At 40.3% G+C, this 18454-nt stretch overlaps 1 long non-coding RNA gene across 1 annotated transcript; it reads right to left on the bottom strand.

The window, feature by feature from the left end:
• Nucleotides 1–994: 994 nt before the first annotated feature.
• LOC129180150 (uncharacterized) lies at nucleotides 995–14860 on the bottom strand. The gene is made up of 3 exons (XR_008570101.1): nucleotides 14742–14860; nucleotides 13714–13792; nucleotides 995–2736 (listed from the first exon to the last, which is right to left on the bottom strand). It is a non-coding gene; the product is annotated as an uncharacterized LOC129180150 (long non-coding RNA).
• Between the last annotated feature and the right edge of the window lie 3594 nt (nucleotides 14861–18454).

The following is an 18454-nucleotide window of genomic DNA, read 5'->3' as shown; positions in this document are numbered from 1 at the left end:
AAGTTAACGACCATAAAATGTTAAAACACGGAGCGTTAGCTTTGATAATAAGTGATGACGCGCATGGTGACGCTGGATGCCATATAACATCCTGTGTACAATACCAGTCAAAAGCACATATGAGCCCACCTACTGAATGACAAGTTGTATCCAAACTTTTGATTGGTATTGTGTTTTTATTTGATTACAATGTTGCAAAAAAAAAAGACCCCCAAAAAACTAAACCACACAAAACGATGAGGTAATGTGTGACAAAAAAGTGACCTTTTTCTTCCTAAAAAACGTAGCGGTTCCACTGTGCTGCTGTCTTGTGAAGTCAGCGTATTGAAGCAGGAAGTGCACATTTGCACTGTGCTGTCTTATACTGAGCCACTGGTATTTATCTAACGCTCTGTACCGTATGCAGGTACATGTATGCAGTGGTTTTTGCAATCTTCTCTATTCTGGAGCTACAGTAGGAGGAAGTTAGAAGACTGTCACTCCTATTGCATCAAAGGCAATGGAATGGGATAAATAAACAAAAGACAGGACATGAACCCAAACACAGCTTCTTCTAATAAATGTCCATGTGTCAAGACGAAAGCACACAAAATGCTGTATGCCCTACATTCTTATTTATTGTGTTGTGTTCACTGCCTCACTGTAAGGCCGTGGCTCTCAATTATTTTATGTCATGCCCCCTTTGGGGGACAGAAATGTTTTCACGCTCCCCACGATTTGAAATACTATTGAGAAATTGATATGTGTTTATTTAGCTGTACTGTACAGAGTGAACTCGAAACTGAAACCAGCGAAATGCAACAAAGTGGCGAGCAATGAAGCATACCCGCGTATTCAAGAATGAAACTGCATGCCGAGTATGACAAACTCATACATGTCGGCAGGTCTGCACTAATATTGAAAGGCCTCCCTGCTTCTCATGCCCCCCCTGACAGTTCACCGGGCGCCCCCTCAACCCCTTCCCCTGGGGGGAACTATTTGAGTAGCACTGTTGTAAGGGAATAGGAAAGAAATGGGCAGTTATTTCGACAATATTACGCCTTCGGAGGTACTTTATGTCTTATAATATATGCTTTACAACTTGCTAACAACCTTTGAGACACTTTTTTACCAGCAGGTCTCTTGTGGCACGAAAGCATCTTTACAGGTCACTGGTGTGTTTGTGAGTGACAGGAAGAAAAGATCTGACTCGCCACCTGTTGGTTTGCATATAGAAATCTGCAAATCACCTATCTTTTTTTAAATCTGTCTTATGTCAGGGTCAATACAATATTTAATATGTACTTTATCAGCCTCTGTGTTAATGGCAAAGGCGGATATTTTGTGAGAAAGACGGTGTTTCACAGCCCTTTGATGGCACGCACATGAGCCTCCTCTCGTTTGAACAAAAACTGTCCAGGGCTGGAATCAAAGCCACATCCTCTGCTTGAAAGGGAGTAGTAACTTCCATTACACTTACAGGAGAGCAGGTGAAATTTGCTATTTTATTCTCTAGCCTCGGGTTGACTTGATGCTCCATGCGCGTGTCACGGCATGCATCCTTTGCGCATGTGCCGAGCATGCGGCGCCTTGGGCAACATCCCTGACTGCGCCAACTGCTCACCCCCGCTGTTGTGTTGTGTTCCGGGGCCGGCCAGGGAGAGTTAGTTACAGTAGTTACCACGGCACGGCGCAGCAAAAAATAAATAAACAAACAGCTGTCAATCAGCCTGTTACTGAACGGCCCAGTGGGAAAACTTGTGCTACTCCCGATGGCCAGCCCGCCCCTGGACACGGACACAAGTTTCACATACAAATGACAACATTGTCAAAACAATCCTTGTTGATTCCAAGCAACAAAAATTACATGAAATAATGTAAATAATGTAATATACATGCCAGGCCAGTAGTGGGCGATCTCACCTTGTAAAGAACCACATACCTTACCCAAAATGTCCTCTAAATACCCTTATCGGCATAAATGTGTGCCGTATCATAAGCAATACAACAACAGCTCTCCATTTCCATAAACAATGATTTTCATTGTTTATACGTCTTAACGATAAAGGTTTTGCTTCCAAATACACCCCCTTTCAGACCTGTCTTCAAATGTTTGTGGTTTCAGGCTCCAAAAAGCAGTTGCGATGTAATCTAGTAGCCAAACCCCCAGTACAGTTAAAAAGAGACTTGAGTAAACGTCCCCTTGCAGCTTCAAAGCAATCTGTGGCAAGCTTGAATGAATTGTTGCACATGGTAGAACATGACATGCGAGAGAATTAAAACACTTTTGCTTTCATCCAATCAGGAAAATTCCTGTCATGGTGAAATATATATACGTATAGTACATTTTCAACTGAGTCTTTCCTCTGTCTGGCCCTCTTCTGAATTCTATTATCTCCAGACCAATCTTGTCTGTCACTTTTTTTAACACTTGGCACTCGGTAATTGTTTTGGCTGTGCAAGCCCGCAAGAACACAAAGGAGCGACTATACGCTGCAAGGCACAGTGTGGTCAAAAAGTCTCGGTTATAGGCGTGTGGGAACCGGGTGGGGGGCTCAGTGACATGTCGTCTGCCAGTCCAAACATGACATGGAGCGCGCCAAGCCTATAGAAACAGCGGCACTTTAAAAACCGGGGCCCGCATGAGTCAGCCAAAAAAACGCTCTGCTGCAGGACCCAGAAAACCTATTCCAGTCCCAGTGTTTCCATAGCAACCGGAGCCGATTGGAAGCACATCTGGTAGCCATTTGAGTCCTTCTGCAAGGAGAGGAAGAAAGAAATTTATGAGCAAGGGGGAAAAAGACAAATATTTTCTGCAATGCAAAGCAGAAAGAAAGTGGAGTCAGGTTACACTTTAAAGCGGCTGAAAATATTCATTTGAGTTGGTCATGGATTAGGCTGCAGCCAAACTTCTGCAACCTTAAGGATTTGTACGGTTATACAAAAGCATCTTTACGCTACGCGAAGTACAACGATCATACTTTCAGGCACAAAGGTGTTGTCATTTCCTGCCATGCCGTCATTTCCTCCTTAGATCAGATACCAGCAGAGGAGGTTTGTTTTTATCTCTTATCCATGTCTACAAGAGATGTGCTCTAATTGCTGCCCTCCTCACACATTAAATGTCCTTTCTCAGCTCTCTGTAAATATGAACTGGTAGTTACTGGAAAGTTACTTGAGGTGGGAGCACAGCCAGAAGGGATGCCAGCATTAAAATGCGTCTGCGTGTGTGTGTATTTACATTTACAGTCACATCTACTTACTACTACACACTGTCATTACCATTGAGGCGAAGCTCCCTTACAGTGGCACCGACCAAGCTAAAATAGGCTGCACTTGATGCACAAATGAAGGGAAACCGCACTGCAAAGGCCGACCTCCCAAATAGGCAGCAGAGTTAACGATGTAGTGCAACTCGAGCAGAAGGAGTCTCATTTTGGGACGGATTCATGTCTATAAAACACTCATTTAGGTCAACCCACTATTGAATGAGTCAGGATCAGTTCAGACACATTGATTTAGTAATTAATCCAAATGGATATGAAAAGCGATGATGTCATGAAAATAGGTCAATTAAAATGACAAATTTACCTCTAAAGTTGCACATGACTTTTTAACCCTTAAAAGACTCCTCCGCTATTCAGTTTTTGTTTAAAAAAATAATTTAATAATAATAATAATAACAAATCATATTCATTAAAAGGCAAAAATATTATTACAGTCGTCCCTCACTACCTCGTGTTTCCAAATTTGTTGCTTCACTATCATGGTTTTTCAAAACTATATTAATGAATCAATCATGCTGTTTTGTGGTTGAATACGGCCTATATTTAGTTTAAAAAACATGCTAAATGAAATAAAATACAAATATAAGTCATTTAAAGGCACATTCAAAGACGATGAAATATATTATTCTACACTGGCCACCAGGTGTCAGCAATGTTATTATCGCCACAACAATTACAATGATCTCACAACAAGCACAATAATCCCTGATAAAGACACGGGATATTTTTGCAGGCCGCACCCCACGCAAAGCTGAAACTCAACTCTCAACTTCCTGTCTGCCTCTTTCAGGTCCCCGAGGGAACACATTTATACTAGCACACACAAGCACGAGTCTTGTTTATGTCTTAAATTTACTCGTATTATGTCTACTATATATGAGCGTAAAGGTGATTATAGGGGTGTTACTTAATGTCTAGAGGGCTCTAATTATGTATTACTGTATATAATATTTAGAAAGTCGTAAACAAGTCTTCTATGCTCTAACTACTAAAATATTCCATTTTTAAATATCCCTATAAACGAGGGATTACTGTATATACTATGTATACTGCAGTTTTAGGGAGTCTGACATTTAAAACATCCCCATGCATGCCATCTTGTGACACACCAGCATATCACATTCATCACGAGTTTTGCTTGTTGTTTGATTTACTTGCGATACTTTTACGTAACGCAAATAAAAGTAAATCAGATTCATTTTCAACACAGGTAAGAGATTTTATGGTTTTGATGTTTTTTGCTGGTTAACTTCTTTTTATACTTGTGTGTCAGTAAATGTTGACAAAATGTGATGTGTGACGCACATCTCAACTTTGCATGATACTTGTGTTCTTAAAGCAAAGACTGACTGTTTCATTGTTTGAATAGGAACAGTGGTTAACTTCTTTTTACACTTGTATGCCATTTCGGAATCTTAAAGTTACAGCAGTTTGACCCTGGAACAGATTATTTCTATTATTGTTATTTCCCTATGGGGAAAACATTGAAGTCCATTCTAGACTATAATCAGTGTTTTCATGAATTAATATCATTGACTTGTTAGCAAACATCTTCTTCAGTAAGTTGAAGCTAAAGAAAGAAGTCAATCCAATGAACGTACTGCATGTACTAACAAAACAAAGTCTGCGTTATAACAGCATGTCTTGCAATAAACTTTTCAATTGTCTTGTTATTTTAGTGTGCAGTAATACTGGTACAAGCACTGCAGTGTAACTAAACAGAATAAGTGTCCTGGCTGGTCCAGCAACCTTACAGACTATCAAAATTGATATTTCAGGCAAGTGCCACCTAATTTAATTTTACAGGTAAATTACTTTTACTACAAAAGAAACAAGTTTTTTCTTGTGTTTTCTTGTCTTTTGCTGCCCCTCTGCTTGTATGCACTCGTCCCTCACGCACCCATCCATCTGCTATCTGCGCGTTAAAGTAGGTCTTAATGTGGCTTGAGGTTTCAGCTTTCACGTAATTCCACAGGCTGACCCAACTTTTTTTCTTTTCTTCTTCCCGGGAAAGGGAGAGAACGTTGCTCAAGATATCAAGAAGGAGGGGGCAATGATCACAAGGGCTGAACATGTCACAGGGAAAATACGCAGTTTTACTTTAAAGTTGTTTTCTTTGAAGAGCTTCTCTTATAGATGCAGAAGTGAGCAGATAGGCCTCATGGGAAGGTCAGGGCTGAAGTTTTACAGTGTGTGGATCCTGTCAAAAAGTGCACAGGCACTGGCAGGAAGCGTGTGCTGTATATTTACATGCTCGCTCGCGTGTACTGCACTACACAGGATAACAGTGTGGCCATTATGGCGAGCCATGTGGTTCTGATTACCCAGGCAGAGATTAGAGGGAGGGGAGCAGCGTTTGGTGTCTGCTTTATATACCCCCTTCCTACTTCCTCTTCGCTTCCTACCAGGCTTCTCTGATGTGGACATCCATCAAATCAACATCCATCAAAGATAGTTTTGGCGCTCCCTTTAAAAAAAAAAAAAAAAAAGGATCTGTTTGCCCTTGCTCACAAACACATTACAATGTGACTGTCTGTGTAGCTTGTTTGTCGTTTGGAGGTGACAGCCATCAACTAGCTTGACAATCCGCAAGGGGAAACTGAACTCTTCTTATTTGTTGAAGACGTTTTACCGTTTGTCCAAAAGGCTTCTTCAGTTCTAAACCATAGGTGTGGAGTGTCCCTATTTATGTCTGTAGTGCGTGTGTCTCTTGGGGGTAGTCACAATAAAGTTGTAGTTGGTGTCCTGCATAACTATAGGTCTTTCGTCTGCCTGGTGGCAAAACTCGTTAGTGACCACTGTTTCTTTGGAATGAAACAATCTTTGGGGGAGAGATGTCAGGATATTGTTACAAGAAGACGATAGGTGATGGCGCAAACCTCCTCCTCTGTTAAGAGAGGGTCTTTCTAGTTTGACATAGATGGCTTCTTTCACACTTCTTTCAAACCAGAGGTCCTCCCTATCATTTGGACATTGGACAAAGGAATGTCGCTTCTTTTTGAGACGCAAATGAACTGCTAGCTCTGGGTTCAAAGGGACTGCTCTCCTATGTTGTGCCATGCGTTTGTATAGGGGTTGCTCGGTCTCTCCAACGTAGAGGTCAATGCACTCCTCACTACACTTCACTGCATAAGCAACATTGCTGAGTTTGCTTCTCAAGATTTTTTCAACTGTCATCTGTGATCTTCCTCAAAAGATGACAGTCAAAACATGTCAAGTTAAAAACTCCATCCAAAGTACTTAAAGGAACTTTAAGCTAAGCATATACTCAATAAGAAGATAAAATGAACCTATTTGAGGTGTAAAATACATCTGTACTGTTGAACAAAACTCTGCATTTTGAACCACTAAGTATGTTTCCATGCACTAAATTAGTCAGATTACTGAAATAATCTGGTTTCTCCTTTTTTCACACTGAGGCATGATGTCCCAGTAATCATGCGCACTCCGCTGTTATTCCTGGCCATACGCTGTGTGCCTCCCAAAGCACTAGATGGCGCTTGTGTTTTTGAGGCGTGTTACATCACATACAAACAAAGCATCTCGGCCAGCGTTGCCAGATTCATCTATTATAAGCGACTTTGGGTTTATTTTTTGGGCTTGTTGTTTTTGTAAAAAATGCTTGCAACTCCCCAAGTTTCCTGTTGTTTTGGGTTTGTTTTTTTTGTAAAGTCACTTGCAAATTCCCATGTTGCCTTTTGTTTTTGGCACGTTTTCAGAGAGTTAGTCGTTTGTTTCTCTCGCGAGATCTGGCAACTGTGTCTTCGCTGCAAATGTGCATGAGAAGGAATTCTACAAGTCACATTTTGTTATCAACTGTGTGTCTGTTAAAGTGATTATGCAAAACAGTTACCTGCCAGACACAACTGTTGCCCTCTATTCAATTTATGCTGAGCATCTTGATGGCTATAGTAATTTGCACAGAAACAATACAGGTTGCCGCAGTGTGTTGGCTACTTTTTCACATCACAAAGTCTAATCGTTCTGATCCTCCATTCATATGTACCGTATTTTATGTCTTTAACGGGAGACACAGTTGTCTGTTTTTCTCCACTTTCACGAGTGCCCGGGCAACAATTTAGATTGTAGCTAAAGTTACATTCACCAAACATCGACACACATTAAGCCTAGGTTACAACCGGTCTACGTGCAAAAAACGCAAGCGTGTACTCTGCTGATTTTTGAGCCGTAGACTGGCCACAGACCGCCCGCAGAGGTTCTGTCGTGTAAACACTACGGGTGCTTACGTTATTTTCAGGTTACAAGACAAACCTACGCACTTTGTACATCTCCGTGCGTCATCCGTACGCCGTTTAATTGTATTAGTATATATTATTAACTCATCATTAATTCATATGTAGTATTATTTAATCAATCAAATTAAATCAATTTCCTGCATTATGAGAAAAAAAAGTGAGGGATAATTCATTGCTCTTGCTCCTGCTTGGTCAAATGTCCCCATGAGTCACCACTCGGCCACGGCTGCCCCCAAAGCAAATAGTCGCTGCATGACCCTGCACAAGATGTGTGGCTAAATGGCAATGTGATACTATCTTGTGACAAAATAACACAAGAGACTCTTCATAATGGTCTCCTGGAGGATCAGCATCCAGACTGTGAGAGGAAGCAGAGATTAACCACAGAGTTCATGGACATTCTGGATGTGTAAATGTATGACGTGTTGGGGGGACAGAAACAGATACAGAGCAATGAGGACTAAACAGTCAGTAAAGGGAAGTGTAAGTCAGGGGTGTCCAAAGTGTGGCCTGGGGCCATTTTCGGCCTTTGGCTTTTTTTTTATTGGCCCGCAGCATTTTTAAAAATATAATTTAAAAACAGCACTTTAAAAAACAACACCACCACCAAAAATGGATCAATCTTCAGTCATTTTACACGAATACAGTCAAAATATTAAGTGAAAATATATAAAATATATATTTTATATAGTACATACAAAAAAATTTTCTCGAACAAGAAAGTGCAAATTTTACAAGAATAACATAATATTATATGTTGAAATATTAAAGAAAAAAGATGTAATAGAAAAATAAGTCATAATATGTGAAACAAACAAAACAATGGATAAAGTTGTAATTTTTAGAAAATTTAGAAAAAGTTATATTGTTACAAGAATAAAGTCAAAATATTATGGAAATAAAGTCATAATTACAAGACGAAAATTTACCGGAAGAAAGTTAAAATGGTTGGAAATAAAAAAAAATAATAATACTAGAAATAGAAAAAACAGCGTAATTGGACAAGAATAAAGTCAATATATGTTTAAAAAAAAAAGTCACATTCTAATGAGAAAAAAGTTTTACAATTTTACGAGAATAAACTCATAATATTACAGGAAAAAATAATGTGATTTTAGTAGCATAGAGTTTAAATATTAAAGAAACATTTTATTTTTAAAAAGTTGCAATGGGAGAAACAAACACAACAAAATAAAGTTGTCATTTTTGGAAAATTCGGTTGGGAGATAAAAGTTATAATACTGGGGGAATAATGTTAAAATATTATGGGAATAAAGTCCTGATATTACAAAAACAGAATTTACAAAGACTATTTAAGAAGGAAGTTGAAATATTTGGAAAATGAAAAAAAAAATGAACAGCAAAAATGGGGGGGAAAAAGACTAAAGTTCATACAATATGCCTTTTCACTTATATCGCAAAGCTGAGATTTTTTTCTTGAAATATATACCTTCTTATTGTATGTACAGGTGTTGCTTTGCAAAATATCAGTGACCCTTGCATCCTTTCATTTTTCAGTATGTGGCCCTAGGTTTAAAACATTTAGACACCCCTGGTGTACGTACAAGTGATGAGCAGCACTGGGATAGTTAGAAAAGAAATCGCTTTTAACTGCTGTAGTTGAGAAAAGCATCATTCCTCTGTCTGTCACTTTCACCATCAGCTTCTCACTGGAAGAGAATCATCGCTATCATGCCTCTACAAGGCCGCCCCGCCGCCATCAAGGCCAGCAGCACACTTTAGTCGTCTGTGTGTATCACTCCAGTTGCTTTAACTCGGGCCATTTGTCCAAGCTAACCACGAGCTAAATTAAATATGAGTTGTCGTTTCCTCCACATGCTGTAAACTGAACTGAAACCGTCCCTGTAACGGTTTGCATCTGAGTGTGAAGCTTCTGGGATGAGACTCAGCACCTCCAAATCTGAATCCATGGTTCTCAGTCTGAAAAGGGTGGATTGCTCCCTCTGGGTTGGGGATGAGGTCCTGCCCCAGGGGGAGGAGTTCAAGTATCTCGGGTCTTGTTCTCGAGTGAGGGAAGGTTGGAGCGTGAGGTCGATAGGCGGATCGGCACAGCGTCTGCAGTAATGCGGTCGCTGTACCAGACCGTCGTGGTGAAGAGAAAGCTGAGCCGGAAGGCAAAACTCTCAATTTACCGTTCGATCTATGATCTCGATCTCGATCTATGTTCCCAACCTCACCTATGGTCATGAGCTTTGGGTCATGACCGAAAGAACGAGATCGCGGATACAAGCGGCTGAAATGAGTTTTCTTCGTAGAGTGGCGGGACTCACCCTAAGAGATAGGGTGAGGAGCTCGGTCATCCGGGAGGAGCTCGGAGTAGAGCAGCTGCTCCTTCACATTGAGAGGAGCCAGCTGAGGTGGCTCGGGCATCTAGTCCGGATGCCTCCTGGACGCCTCGCTGGTGAGGTGTTTCGGGCATGCCCAGCCAGGAGAAGTCCCCGGGGCAGACCTAGGACGTGCTAGAGGGATTATGTCTCACAGCTGGCCTGGGAACACCTTGTTGTCCTCCCGGTGGAGCTGGAGGAGGTACTCGGGGCCCGGGAAGTCTGGGCTTCACTACTTGACCAGTAGAGGGCACTGTGACACTGGGAATGGAACCAACTTTTGATTTTTTTATCAACTTTATTAATGCATTAGCGAGTCACAAATCCATGAGTGGTAGCGTATGCAGCCTGCACCAGGGGTCTCAGACTCGCGGCCCCCGGGACGATAGTTTGCAGCCCCCGTCTTAATATGAAAAATTAATATTCGTGTGGCCCGGAACTTTGATATGAATAACTCTTCGTTGTGTGCGGAGCTGAACGAACCAATCACGGTGAGGTATATGGTCTCGAGGGCGGGACCTCGGCCGAACAAACGAATCATGGTGAGGTATATGGTCTCGAGGGCAGCACCTCGGCCGAACGAACCAATCACGGTGAGGTATATGGGCAGTTTATTGCATCATATATGCACAGTACCACTATATCCATACCTGAATTATTGTATGAGGTCCCCTAACCTTTGTTGACATTAACACTACAAAGTGGACACCATAGCTCCAAATCAAACTATGCCGCCACTTATTATAAAGCTTGCTTTTGGAAAGCTGAATTGATGTTTAATCCAATTTGAGTGAAAATCTTAGATAAATAATGACACTAGTATGCTGTATAAACAAGCTTCTTTGCAGCAAGTAGTATTATAACAGTGCATGATATGCTGCTTCGTCTGATGTAGCAGATAGTAAATAGAATAAGCCTAAAAAAAACAACTTGACCCACACTATTGGTCTGGCTGAGTAATTATGGCGAAATATGCTTCTTCTTTGCAGTTTTTAGTATTATGCTGGACTCACAACAGTGCATGATATGCTGTTTTGCTTTGCATGGTAGCAAAGTAAGAACATAATATGTAAATGTTTTTTGTGCCACTTAGGAAGTCTAAAGTTTTGTTCTGATATCCAATAAACTCTTACACACGTCACAAATACATGCAAACACTGCAAAATATGCTACAGCTGGTTGTGATGGTCCACCAGGGAGGATTTGGATCCAGACTTGGCATAAATCTGCTGAAAAATGGTACGCTATACTGGCTAAATATGTTTCCTTTCAGTTTTTAGTATTACACTGGAGTCACAACAGTGGATGATATGCTGTTTTGCCTGTTTTGGTAGCAAATAAACAAGCGAGAACAACAACAGATCTTGGCAAGTTTAACATTTAGCTCTGACCATGTCAAACAAGCTACACCAGGTTTGTTTAACCCGTATTTTGTTAAAATCCCAGAAAAATAGTGCCACAATATACCCAGTATACCTGGGAATAATCATGATAGGGAAGTGTATGCTGCTTTCCCTCACAAGTAAACAACATAAGGGATCTACTCACCAGAAATAAATGCAAACGCTTATGCCTGACTGGTAGGCAGCCTTTGGTACCTCAGGGGAGCAGGAAGCGCTCTCATGAGGAGGCAGAGGTGTTTCAACGTTTGATCTTTTGCCAGCTGTTGCACATTGAAGGGGCTACTGCATGGAAAGACGCTGCTCCTTACGGTCTGTATTCCATAGACGTGGAGAAACGGCCTCTTTTTTTCCACCATGTCAGCAGATGTGTGCAACAACATCACCACTTGGCGTATGCTGCGCAATGTAAGCTTGAAAACTGCTGATCCCCCCCCCAACACATATGGGATGCATCCACGCACGCAGAGGAGTCTGAACACCACATCCCTCCGCGTCCAATCAACTTTCTTTGGAGAAATCAAGTGTTTAAATGCTCTTGCAGAGATGTTGAGTGTTTACATGTCTGCGTATTTATGAAGGTTTCCAAGTATTACTGTATTTTACCTGCCGCATCGCTCTAAACATAATATGCAGATATTCTCAGTATTATTGTCTGGAAAAGATAAGACAGTTTAGAGTCAGCTTTCCAAGAAGCTGACTCTTACTTCTTTTGTCCCTGGAAACATAATTGTTATGTGGCTCAGACTGGCAAGTACACACTTCATCCAGAAGTGTCCAGATGTGTTTTACTGCCCTCTTGCTGTGACATTATGCGCCTGCTTCTGATCCAACCCCCTCTTTTGATTTTTTGATGATACAGAACATCATCTGAGTTCGGATTTAATTTCCTCATAGGAAATTAGAAATAATAATAATAATTATGATAAAATAACAACAATTATCTGCGATTGGCTGGCGACCATTCCAGGGTGTACCCCGCCTCTCGCCCATAAGTAAGCTGGGATAGGCTCCAGCATACCCCCGCGACCGTAGTGAGGATAAACGGCATAGAAAATGAATGGATGGATAACAATTATTACTATTATTAACCACTATTACCATATTGACCAAACTAAAAGACCTGGCAGAGCAAATCTGTTGAGGCATTCAGACCAACAATACTATCTGCCCTAATGACTGGAAAGGACTAAAACTAAAAGACAATATTTTTTTCTGACGAAAAAGAGGGGTCGTCTTATGGTGACCCCAAACGACTTCTCCCCAAGCAAGTCAGAGCTTTTCTTCCTGTCACTCACACACACACACACACAACTGACCTGGAGAGATGAAGCCGCCACACCATGGGCGTCCAAACCTTTTCCAGTGAGGGCCGCAAATAGAAAAGTGAAAGGATGCAGGGGCCATTTTTGTAAAATGTATTTAAAAAATGTATTTAAAGACAAAACTTTGTGTTATTGGTGACAATAAGTCTATTATTATGACTTATTAGTATCAACATTCGGGCTTTTCCTTGTTACATTACACCTTTTTGGTCATTTTTCCCAGCCATTGTTGCTGTTACTTTTTTAAATTCAGTTTTTACAATGTGCCACAAGCCAATAAAACAAAAAACAAGCTGCAGGCCACAAATGGCCCCCCGGGCCTCATCTTGGACACCCCTGCGCTACACAGAGACCCGCTGGGAAAAAGTGTTTCAAAGGTTGTTAGCAAGGAAGCAAACAGCACAGGACAAGAAATGATGCTAATTTTAAGATCATGCTGATTATTGATGCAGTCATCAAACACTAGCTAAGCCAGTAGCTAAGAAATATGAAGTCATTTTTAAAAATTGTAATCTCCCATTTGTTCTTTCAAAATTCATTTTGTATTTGATTTAGTTTGTTACTAAAAAGCCATTAAAAGCCAAATAGAATACAAGTGCTTGCAAGTAGAAAAAGAAGTTAGTCATTATTAATGTTTACCTTAAATGATGAAGCAAAAAAGCATAATATATTTATATATATAAATATTTTTGTAATATTTTTATAATATTTATTTATAACAGTTTTACTTGTGTCGCAAGTGTAAAAAGAAGTTCACCTACAGTATGTTAGAGATCAATATTAAAGGTACAGCTCAAGGCCCATTTTGACTCCAATTCAGCTAGATACATAGACAGACCGTCCGGCGGTCCGTCTGTCTGTCGGACAGACAGACTGATAGACAGATAGAGTCATTTTTTCACGTATTAACACACTTGGTAGTGTCTTTTCTTGTTCCTAAGGCCCCCCAAAAAACACCACAGATTTTGTCATGACCAAGCAAAACAATCGTGTTCCCAGCAAAGCAGCAGCCAAGTAACAGCAGTGCCAGCTCCAACAGCTACAAGAGTTTCCACAAGTCTCAAATCCTGCAGTCTAAGAATAGCAAAAAAAAAGATAATATTCCTAACAACAGAGCCCACCTGTTGCCTCCATTGCGCCTGACGCTCCTGTCTGGCAATGGAAGGAGAAGAACCATATGACACTGTAGGATGACTCCACCTGGCAGAGAAGCACTGTATAGCTCAGACACAATAACGGCACAAAAGTTTGTTGTACAAAAGTTTAAAAAAAAATTTGCAATCGGCCAAAAAAGTCTTAGTAGAATGATTGCTTCTGACAACTGAGTGATGTTATTTTAATGCAATCGCCTTATTGGCATGACTGTTAGAAGTTTTCCAACATGAAAACTATTTTAATGAATAAGTGATGTTCTCTTTCCCATACACTTCATGTGTGTTAAGCCCGTGAATCCTTAATCAGACCAATATGGTTCAATAAACCCACCACTTTTACATTAGTCGGTTTTAAATACACAAAGAGACATTGTTCTAATCTGAGAGCCAAATTGTATCCATATTTGTTCCATGAAAAGCCAAATTGTGTAGTTTAGATGTAAAAGTCATCATGGGAAGCTTCATATTATAGCAGCAAATTAACATTATCAATCTCACCTAATTTGGCTTTTAAAATGCACATACCATTCATATACACGCTACATGAAGGTGTGCGTGTGTGCGTGTGTGTGTGTGCTTCCTGAAACGTCATACTTGGAAGACAACGAGGCTGTAAGGTTTACTCTAACCCTGCAAAGAGGTCCCAGAAAGGGGAAGAGGCGCCTGAGGACGGTTTCCCCATGCAAGCCACCAGACATAGGCTGCAGTGACATCTTTCGGCCAAATACTGTAACTGCAGAACTCATTTGTCCTTAAAGAAAAACTGCACTTTTTGGGGGGGAATTTTGCCCATCATCCACAATCCTTATGTGAGACATGAACACATACCTCTTTTCTGTGAGTTCTAAATATATAAAAATAGATAAAAAGCGACAGCTCCACCTATGCCGCCAACAAAGACTGCTTTTAAAACACCTCCAAAAACCTCATGCATATACAGTACATACTATGACCATGTAGTAACAGGCACATTCGTGATAACATGTAATACTTACAGTATTCTGCGTACTTCTGCCCCGGCGCATTGATTTCACATAGCAATATAGAAACGAATGCCTACACCGAACTTAACTTTTCCAAACTCATAAAAACACAGCAGCAGTGGTGAAAGCTCAAATATGCAGTGGTCTGAGTCTGTGGTGAAGCTAGTCGCTAGCCGGCTAGTAGCTAGCTGGTGTGCTATGGCTAAGTGTCACTGCGGCAGTAACATAGTTCGAGCGGTGTAACAATGTTAATAACAATGTCGATGTAGCTTGGTTATATGCACGTCACATTATATGTAAATGGAGAATTGTTGTCGCTTTATGGAGGCTTTTTCAGACTACTTTATTGGCAGAACAAGTGGCTCCCATACGCGCAGTAATAAGATGTCTCGTTTTATATCATTAGAACGCACAGAAAAGAGAAAGACATGTGTTCATGTCTCACACAAGGATTGCTGTTATTGTGAAATTTCCTAAAATTAGGCTTTATCTGATCTCCCCAGTAAATTAGCACCGAGCAGATTCCCCTTAATTGGATTAACAACTTCGAATGAACATTCTAAATGGCCAAAAACTAAGTAATAAAACTCTGCTCCTCTGTTCTCACATTAATCCTACAGCCGCCTCCTTCATTATAATCTGATTAGCTGCAGTCTGTGCCAGCATGCCTCATGGTGTGTGCATGTTCCTATATCCGTGGGATGCAATTTGGATATTTTTGTAAGATTAGCAAGGTCTGGAATAATAATGCACTTCAAGTTTTTTTTTTCTTATCACCAGTTGTTTACCCACAATGCCTTTTTGTTTAATCCAATATGTTGTGTATAATAATATAAGTATTTATATGGTCACCAAGACATGGAACAGTGGACACCTTGGAGGAAGTGGATGAAGCTGTTGTGCCATCTCTATGGCCCCAGCAGACAGCTTCTTTGTGAATGCTGGAGCAGAGGAAGTGTCCGTTTAAGTTCCTCCTGAACTGGTCCCTTCTCTGCTGTCAGCAGGTTCCAGAAACAGACCGCCACCTGGATCCTGTCTGTCATCATCTAGCTGCCAGTGTGCATTTATCATCTTCACTCTGGACTATGCCAGAGGAAGGAGAGGGAGCGAAAGAGGTCCACTCCCTCCACAAGTATACCCTTGACCCTTGCCTGCTGTCTTCCTGCCCACCCCATCTCCATCCTGGTGCTTTGTAAAGTTGAGTTCACTATGCAGCTTTTGGCTTGTGTCACAAGCCTTTAATCTAAGGCTCTGCAACAAAAGATTGTTTTCTTTGTCGATAAATCTGAAGCTTGTTGTTTTGATTACTTGAGTAATCGGTTAGGCCCTTGACGGACCAAATCAATATGAACCAAACACAAACAATTAGTGGTTTGGTAGACAACACATCAGAAAAGAGGCTATCATGTCCATCACTGTTTTCCAAAGTAAAAGCTGATGTGTGTGAGTATCTTGTTTTGCCTAAAACACAAAGATCATTAGGTCTGCTTACATGGATGATTAAGGAAATTAATAGGATATTTATATTTTTAAATGTAAAAAATGATGAATTGAATACCAAAATAGTTGTCTATTAATTGGATAATCGATTAATCATTGTTGCAACTCTATTAAATCTATAAAATTCGTAACCTATTTGAAATGTGTCCGTCTGCAATAGGTAAGATGTATTTTAATATCCTCACTCATCAACAAAATATCAGCTTCATTTAAAATAGTTCAGTTAAAAAGCCAGTATGTTCACATAGCGCCACTGTTTTTGGTGCAATCAAAATTTTGCCGCATGCTTTGAATGGGGAAAAAGTAGCACCATCTGGTGGACAAATAGGAAAACAAAAAATTGACAGCCAGGAGTCCAACTGGAAATTTTGGCATAAACGTTTGCATTAGTTAATGTTAAGATAAATGTGGGATTAAAAATAGCATTTTCAATGTTTTTTTGCTATGAGTAACAAATGTGTCGATTTTTTGTGCGTTTGTAACTTTGCCATTTTAGGCTCATTTAACGAACAGAAGTTTAATCATAAAAAAAAAGACAGAAAAATGGACTAAAAATTGAAGAACAAAAATCTGACTTTGCTTTTGAATTGTGGATGAAGACAACTTTACCAAAAAAATAAAAAATTAATGAAACTGGCTTGGACAAAAATGATGATGCCCTTAAGTTTAATATGTTGTTGCACAAACGTTTGCAGCAATTACTGCAATCAAGCGCTTCCTGTAACTCTCAATGAGACTCTTGCACATGTTGACCTGCCCGCTCCTCATGAGCAAACTGCTCCACTGCCTCAGTTTTGATGGGTCTCTTCTCCAGACTGCATGTTTCAGTTCTTTCCACTGATGTTCAATGTTGTTTTAAATCAGGGCTCATAGCTATGGCCACTTGAGAATAAATGTTACGCCATTATCCATTCTTGAGTATTTTTGGCTGTGTCTTTTGGGATATTTTATGTTGGAGGACCTGCGACTGAAACCAAGCTTTCTGACACTAGGCAACACACTTGGCTCCAGAATGCCTTGATAGTCTTTGATTTCATTGTACCCTGCACAGAATAAAGATGGAGCAAAGCAGCCTTTGTACACAGTAACCACGTCTCCTCTATATTGACAGTAGGTATGGTGTTCTTTTCCCTGTATGCTTCATTTTGTTACGATCTGAGGAGCTGTCAAGTGCTTGACCCCCAGTATGTAGACAGACAGCGGCGGTGGGAAAAAAAAAAAAAAAAGTCTTTTAATTTGCACGAGCAGGTGCAGGTACTCACAGTGGACCAAGATGCAGGCAACACAAAACACCAGAGGAAAAAGGCCGTCTAGATGACAGCACAGGCGAAGTACACAGAACAGGTGAACCAGCGCCGTACCTGCGACGACGCTGGGCTTTTAAACTCCACAAATTGAGATAGAGAACAGCTGTGCATAATACCACTGGAGTGAAGCGGCTGCAGCTTCCCCCCAGCAGGAAGTGCGGCACTCCAAAATAACAGCATAGGACAAGAAGCGATCACTGCTGTCCTGCGGAACATGACACATTTTTGCATTAACAGAGCTGATAGAGCTGCTGTGACTTGCCAAAAAACGCCAGATTTCTCTCCCAGAGACTTTGTAGCTTTTCAATATGCATTTAGAGTTTAAAGAGTTTCAGAGTTATTTCTATGACCAATATGGGTTTTTCTTCCTTTTACGCAAGGCTATCAAAAATTGCATCCTTGTCTGTATATACATACTGTATATATCTGGTATTTTATTGAATTTGTTTTAAACTTTTTACTATGACAATGTTTCTATGTAATGTACTGTAATATATTGCTTCATATATATTTCTTTCATTTTTTTAATTGATTATTTTTAACCTTTTTCTTCATTGACTGGGGATATGTGAGGCGTGCAGCATACACATGAAACACCCTCTCTTGAGTAACCAACTCCGCGCTAGATAAAGACCTACTATCAGTTTTCCATGAAAACCAGTTGTGAACTAGTTCATTCCAGTCAAATATGAACCCTTTGGTAGCTCGTCTGACAATTTTTTATCTAAATGTCTGCTCGGATCCTTCAAACTCTTCATGTCTTGCTGATTAGCGAAACTGTGATTATATTGTACAATTAATATGTAAAACTCATCTATCCCGCACCTTTGAATGTAATTTTAGCGGTATTTTAATGTACATGAACATGCACATAATTCAACATAATCTTGAAAAAAATTAGGCATATCTTTGGTTTGG

Source organism: Dunckerocampus dactyliophorus, chromosome 4, assembly GCF_027744805.1.
Source record: "Dunckerocampus dactyliophorus isolate RoL2022-P2 chromosome 4, RoL_Ddac_1.1, whole genome shotgun sequence".
NCBI lineage: Eukaryota > Metazoa > Chordata > Actinopteri > Syngnathiformes > Syngnathidae > Dunckerocampus > Dunckerocampus dactyliophorus.
The sequence above is the reverse complement of the archived record's forward strand: the minus strand, read 5'-3'. Positions and strand labels throughout refer to the sequence as shown.